The following is a 7,556-nucleotide window of genomic DNA, read 5'->3' on the forward strand; positions in this document are numbered from 1 at the left end:
GCTGCCCTAGCCTCGTGCTCGAAGGTGATGAAAGCTCTTTGACGAAACAGAAATGTGTAACGTTGATACGTGCATATTCTATACACTTTATCTGCGGTTTTGGCACGTATTTCCATGCATAATTGATAGCTTAAGGCTGCTATTTCTCCCGAAACGGTTTACTTTGCGTTTTCTATGATTTATTGTAGGAATGCGTGGAAGTAGGCTAAATCAAGCCAAGTTCGTCCTCCGGAAGCGAGTTCAGGGAAGCTGAGAGGAAGGAGAGTTCATTCACTCACCTTGGGATGCGTGCAAGGAGTGAAGAGTTGTTTGGAAGCATCAAGGAGCCCTTTGCTCAAGCACTTTGATCGATCGACTAAGACTTTGATCGATCGACCATCGGAGCTCGAGGCGAAGCTCTTTGTTCGCATGTTGATCGATCGACCGTCTTGACGATCGATCGACCTGATTTCGAGCTGATGTTTAATTTTCCGTGTTAGACTTTTAAAAGCCCAACTTGTAATTAACTTTCAGTATCTTTTTATCAGTAGAACACAGCAACTTTTAGGTCATGTTTTCATTCTGGAAAAACCTTAGTTTTCAGATCTAGCTTGAGACGGAAACCGGGATTCGAATGCTTTGTTCTTGATATTCAATTAGTAAGACTTTTATGCAATTCTTCTTTTTCCTATTTTGTGACCCACAATTTAATTCTTGTTTCATCAATTAATTTCAGTAATTGAATTTCTCTCCTTTGTTCTAGTTAAATTCCATCATGTTGAATTTGTTCTTATTTATTAATTTCGCAATTAGTGTAGTCATGACTATGAGTAGGTAATTCTTTGATTGGGAATGAGGTGAGCCATGGTATTAAATTAGGATAGTTGTGTAGCATGAGTTCTTCCGTATTGGTCTTGTTATCTTTTGATGGACTTCTTTGCTAGGTCGAAAGATTGGTAAATTGATTTATCGCTAGATTTAGAATTTCTCTTGAGTGAAAACTTTGATAAATTCTAGGGAATTTTTAGACCGTGAGGTTATTTGAGCTTTGATCGCAAGATTAGCTTATTTTCCCTGAGACCGTATTATGAGATCTCTGCTGCTTGACTGACCTGTTACTTGCCATGGTGAACCGAAATTCCCGATCCTCTCTTTATCTTGTTAAGTATATTCATTTTTGCAATCAGCTTGTTAGCCGACCAATTTCAAAACCCCCAATTAATTGTTACTTTTATAGACTGAAAAATAGCAAACAAAATCAACCTTGTCTCTCTGTGGTTCGACCCTTACTATCACTAGCTATAGTTTTAGTTTGGAATTATAAATTTAATTTTGGTACTAAACGACGGTATCAAATTTTGGCGACGTTGCCGGGGAGACGGTGTAATTCTGTTTGCTTTATTTTAGTTTATTTCCCTTGTCTCAAGGAACTTTTGTTCCTTGAGGCCGTTGCTTACCTTTGCTTCTAGTTTTGCTTTTGCACGAGTTAGAGGACAGTTTTGAGAGGAAGACTTGAGTACTTGTCATTTTGGAAGTTATGGCTACGATATATGATAATTTTCAGCCAAAGGAGCACCACCTTCCAAAGGGGCAACAGTTACCTACCCCTTCCACCGGTAAATTCGAGTTTCGTTCCTCTTATATTGATTTAGTGGAACGGAACCAGTTTGCGGGGCTGCCAGATGAAGACCCCCTGAAACATATGGAAATTTTCACGGACTATTGTTGTTCAATACCTATACCGGAGGGGGTAACTCAAGATGAAGTAAAGGGGTTCATGTTCTTATACTCCTTGAAGGATTCGGCGCGAGATTGGTATCGCTACCTCGATAGAGTAGCGGTGAGTCACCGATTGGATATCTTTAGCACTAGCCTTCTACAAGAAGTACTTCCCGCCTTCGAAGACTGATGCCTTGAAGAGTAAAATCACGAGTTTTCAGCAAGGAGCCGACGAAGATTTTTGTGAAGCATGGGGACGTTTCAAAAGTTTGGTCAGAGCCGTCCCGCATCATGGTTTCCAACAATGGTATCTTTGCAATCTATTTTACAATGCTTTATATGATGATTACAAAGTCATTTTGGATGCAGCTGCTAATGGTAGGTTCCAAAATAATACCGGTCAAAGTAAAGGTTGGAACACCATTGAGGAGATGGCAGTCCATAAAGCTGAGTTTGGAAGTTCACGTGGTAAGTCACGAAAGCAAAGTGAAGACATGACTGCTGTGGTGTCACTTATAACTTCCATTTCTACCCGTCTCGAGAAACTCGAGACTTCTGAAGCTTCCAAAGAGAAAGTCGAAGTTCCTATTCAAAACTCAGATGAGATCGAGAAGTTAAGAGAGATGGTCCAACTCCTTTTGGTTCAAGTGGCGAATATGGAAGCAACCGGGATTGAGTCCTCACAGAATTTTGTGAAACAATTGGAGAATATGGAGGCTAAGCAAGCCGCTAATTCTTCAATTAAATGTGAAGGGCCGGTTGAGACGATCAATGCCATCAATCTCAGAAGTGACCTTTCTTATGAAAGTCCCGACAAGCCAAAGGAAGACTCGGGAAATGATGAAGAAGCTCGTTTGAATTCTGATGCAAAACGAGTCGAATGCGATAATTGGTCGATCGACTGCATTCGATCGATCGATCGATGAAGTGTCGGACAAAATAGTTTCGGTCGAAACTATTCACACCAAAGACATCCAAATCGATCGACCAACATCCTCGATCGATCGACCGAGATACCGATGACGATAATTCGGGACAGAACTATTCACGCCCGACTTACATGGTCGATCGACCATCCATACCAGTCGATCGACTGGATCCCCAAAGCAGGATGCAAACCCGTCAACAAGTTTGCAAGATTCATCACTCGTTGATGATTTGACTGGGGTTTTAAACCTACGGAAGCCGAAGGTTACTGATCCTACGGCCGAGTGTTGCGATCCCCGTATCCGGAGCGTTTGAAGGCTACCAAGCTGGAGCGTAAGTTTGGTAAGTTTCTGGAGATGGTCCAGAATCTCGAGGTAACGGTTCCTTTCTTTCGATTTAATTACCGGTACCCTCTTACGCTAAATTTATGAAAGATATTTTGAATCGTAAGAGAAATTTTCGTGATGATGGTAATGTTGCGTTTGTGGAGGAATGTAATGTTCTTTCACAAGTTAATGTGCCACCTAAATTAAAGGACCTGGGTAGTTTTTCAATTCCTTGCACTATAGGTAACCACGTAATTGGAAAGGCCCTTTGCGACTTAGGGGCCAGCGTTAGTGTCATGCCGTATTCTGTTTGCGAAAGGTTAAACATTGGTAGACTTAAGGTGACCGATATTACCGTTCAAATGGCAAATAGATCGACTCAGAGACCTATAGGTGTTCTAGAGGATGTACCCGTTCGAGTGGGTAAGTTTTTTATTCTGTAGATTTCGTTGTTTTGGACATTGCAGAGGATAGTCAGATACCTATTATTTTAGGCAGACCGTTCTTACATACACATTTGAGTGTGATAGATGTCAAACGCGGAACCATCACCTTAGAGGTAGGGGATGACACCATTGAGTTCGATCTTACTCACAAGGCAATCGAACCGCGATGAGGATACGTGTTATTCTATTGATGTTGTTGACAGGATTGTTACTTGTAATTGGAGGGAATCCTTAGCCAAGGATCCCTTAGTGATCTAACTCATTCGGATGAGTGTGCGGGTAATCTGATGGAGAATCTTTGAGGAGCCGGATGCTTTGGTTGCCTCAATGGAGAGCTACGAGCTCAATGAAGAAGAAGATGAGATGCTTTTGAGCACGGCCAACGATAACTTGGTGAACACTTGCTACACCATTGAAGCCGATTCTGTCTATCTTTGTAGAGGTAAAGGTGCGAACGTAAGCCACTTCCCCCTAATCTTAAGTATGTTTTTCTAGATGATACGGAGCAAGACCCGGCTATTGTTAGCTCTAAGCTTAACGATGACCGGTATCTGCTTTGATGTGTGTACTTAAGAAAACAGGGAAGGCTTTGGGTTACTCTTTGGATGACATTAAGGGCATCAACCCTGATGTTTGTATGCATAGGATAGAGTTGGAAGAAGGCCACAAGCCTTATAGACAGGGTCAACGCAAGTTGAACCCAAAGATGCGGGAAGTTGTTATGGCCGAGGTGATGAAACTACTTGATGCAGGTATTATTTATACGATTGGCAACTCCAAGTGGGTTAGCCTTGATTCAAGTAGTCCCGAAGAAAGGAGGGACTACCGTGGTTAAAAATGATAAAAATGAATTAATACCAACTCGAGTAGTGACGGGGTGGCGGATGTGCATTGATTATAGACAGTTAAATGCCGCCACTAAGAAAGACCATTTCCCCCTCCCTTTTGTTGACCAAATGACTGAAAGACTTGCTTCTAACAAATTTTTACATTTTCTAGACGGATATTCGGGTTCTTTCAGATCCCTATTCATCCGGACGATCGAGTAAGACTACTTTTACCTGTCCACGGGTGTGTTTTTGCTTATCGTAGAATGCCTTTCGGATTGTGTAATGCCCCCGCTACCTTTCAGAGGTGCATGATGGGGATTTTTTCCGATTATATAGAGAACATTATGGAGGTATTCATGGATGATTTCTCGATTTATGGCGGTGACTTTGATCGTTGTTTAGCTAACCTTGATAAAGTCATGCAGCGTTGTATAGATGTTAATCTTGTTTTAAAATGGGAAAAGTGTCGGTTTATGGTCAATGAGGGAGTTGTGTTAGGGCATCGATTTCGATAAAGGTATACATGTTGACAAGGCAAAGGTGCGGTGATTGTGCAATTACCTCCTCTCGTGAATGTTAAAGGAGTGAGGAGTTTCCTAGGTCATTTGGTTTTTTTGGCGTTTCATTAAGGATTTTTCAAAAATTGCTAAACCACTTACACAATTGCTTCTTAAGGATCTTTGTCTTTGAATTTCTTGATGAGTGCCATATCGCTTTTAACGAGGTTAAAGGAGGCCCTAGTTTCTGCGCCAATCATTCGGCCGCCTGATTGGGACCTCCCATTTGAGATCATGTGTGATGCCAGCGATTATGCTATCGGTGCGATTCTGGGACAAGCGAAAGAATAAATCTTTGAATGCCATATACTATGCGAGCCGAACTCTGGATGAGGCTCAAGTCAACTATTTTACCACCGAGAAAGAGTTTCTAGCTGTTGTTTTTGCCTTAGACAAATTTCGGTCTTATTTGTTAGGTTCTAAAGTTATTGTTTACACTGACCATGCAGCGCTGAAGACTCTCTTTATTAATAAAGATGCGAAGCCGAGGCTTTTGAGGTGGATACTTCTTTTACAGGAGTTTGATTTGGAGATCAAAGATAAGAAAGGAGCGAGAGAAATGTGGTAGTGACCACTTATCTCGTCTGCGGTGACGAGAAAGGGAGGATTCTTTGCCTATTAATGATTCCTTTCGATGAGAGTTTATTAGCTATTACTACTTCAGGGTCTTATCCACCTCCGTGGTTTCTTTGATTTTTCTAACTTTCTTTGTGACGGGTAGGATACCACCCGAGCTTTCATGGCGAAGAAGAAGCGGTTTGTCTATGATGCTAGACAATATTTTTGGGATGATCCTTATGTTTTCAAGGAATGCGCAGACGGTCTCATCCAGAGATGCGTACCTCAGTGGGAGGTGAAGGATATCCTAGAGGCTTGCCACTCTTCTGCTTATGGTGGTCATCACGGTCCGTCCAGACCGTAGCTAGTACTCAATCTGGTTTCTATTGGCCAACTTTGCATGCAGATTGTCGCTTGATTTCGTTCTTGAATGCGATGCTTGTCAAAGATCGGGAATATTTCAAGAGACATGAGATGCCACAGGTAGGCATTCTTGAGGTTGAGATTTTCGATGTCTGGGGCATTGATTATCAAGGACCTTTTCGAGCGATCAAGGTAATAAATATATCCTCGTAGTTTGTAGATTATGTATCCAAGTGGGTGGAAGCTATTGCTACTCCCCATTGCGATGCTAAAGCCGTGATTAAACTGTTTAAAAAGATTATTTTCCCTCGTTTTGGTGTCCCTCGGGTTGTCATTAGCGATGGGGGAATGCATTTTAAAGAGAAACAACTTAGTGCTTTATTGACTAAATTCGGTGTCCAACATCGTAGAGGTTTGGGGTATCATCCCCAAACTAGTGGTCAGGTTGAGGTTTCTAACAGAGAATTGAAAGAAGTCTTAGCTAAAGTTGTTTCTAAATCACGGAAAAGACCGGAGTCTCAAGTTAGGCGATGTCTTATGGGCTTATAGAACTGCGTTTAAAACGCCAATCGGGATGTCACCGTACCGATTGATTTATGGTAAGACATGTCATTTACCTGTTGAGTTAGAGCGTAAGTCTTGGTGGGCTATTTGTGATTTGAATTTGGATCCTAACCTCTCTCGTGAGAAACGCATGACACAGCTGAATGAGCTAGAGGAATTTAGGCTGCTGGCTTATGACAACGCAAGGATCTACAAGGAGAAATCAAAGCGCTGGCACGACAAGAGAATCATAAAGCGCGAGTTCCACATTGGCGATAAGGTACTTCTTTTTAACGCTCGTATCCGTTTATTTCCTGGTAAGCTGAAATCCAGGTGGACCGGCCCCTATACGGTCACAGCTGTCACAAAGTTCGGATCTGTTGAATTGGAGACCTCTGCTGGAGAAAGGTTCAAGGTAAATGGCCAATATGTGAAGCACTATCATGGATCAGATGCATATGTTGGGAAGGTCGAGGTTTTATACTTCGATCCGCTATCAGATGATGAGAAGTGAGATAACAAGGTCGTGCGGGACCTCTTAAACCAGCGCTAACTGGGAGGCAACCCAGGTTGTAGCTATTTTGTAATTTAGGATTTCCGTTTTGTTGTTTCATTCAATTTGCTTTTTAAGTTTTCCTGTTTTGTTTCATTTATTTTCACGCATTTGCAATTTCTTGGTTTGGGAAAATTGTACGCCTTTGATAATTTCTGCAGGAATTTATTTTATGCGAAGTGCGTAAGTGGTTCTTTGGATTTTTGCGAGAGAAAGACGGGGAAGTTTTGATGGCAAAATGAATTTTGACGAATTTAATTCCAATTGCCAGCTCAAATAGTCGATCGACTAGGATGTTGATCGATCGATCAAGCGAGGAGAACAGAGGCTACGTGTATAGGAAATGGTCGATCGACCGGGTCACATAGTCGATCAACCAGATCCATGGTTGAGGCACTAATAAGGGAAGTTTTCATCCTTATTCTCTTATTCTTTCATTTTCCCAGAATCACAAAAAGACCAAACCCTATTTCCTCTCCCTTCTTCGCGTTTTTCAACTGCAAATCCATCTCGTTCTCTGCCTTTCTCGTTTTAATCTTCAAAGAAATCATCAAGGTATGTGTCTAATCCTATCTTTATGCTATTTATTCGAGTTTTGCTGAAGTTCCATGTGAAATTTTCGAATAATGTGCCCTTGAGATGACAAAAATCGATTTGGGGAAAACGATTTTAGGGTGTGATTCCTGGTCTTTTATGTACTTTAATTGCTTATTCTAGGCTTTCCCCTTTGATTTTCGACACTAATTAGCAATTAG

General features: G+C 41.6%; 1 non-coding gene across 1 annotated transcript; it reads right to left on the reverse strand.

Moving 5' to 3' along the window:
• Nucleotides 1-1,887: 1,887 nt before the first annotated feature.
• Nucleotides 1,888-1,996, reverse strand: LOC141616017 (small nucleolar RNA R71). Its single transcript, XR_012530396.1, has one exon. It is a non-coding gene; the product is annotated as a small nucleolar RNA R71 (small nucleolar RNA).
• Nucleotides 1,997-7,556: the final 5,560 nt, after the last annotated feature.

This window comes from Silene latifolia, chromosome 11, assembly GCF_048544455.1.
Source record: "Silene latifolia isolate original U9 population chromosome 11, ASM4854445v1, whole genome shotgun sequence".
NCBI lineage: Eukaryota > Viridiplantae > Streptophyta > Magnoliopsida > Caryophyllales > Caryophyllaceae > Silene > Silene latifolia.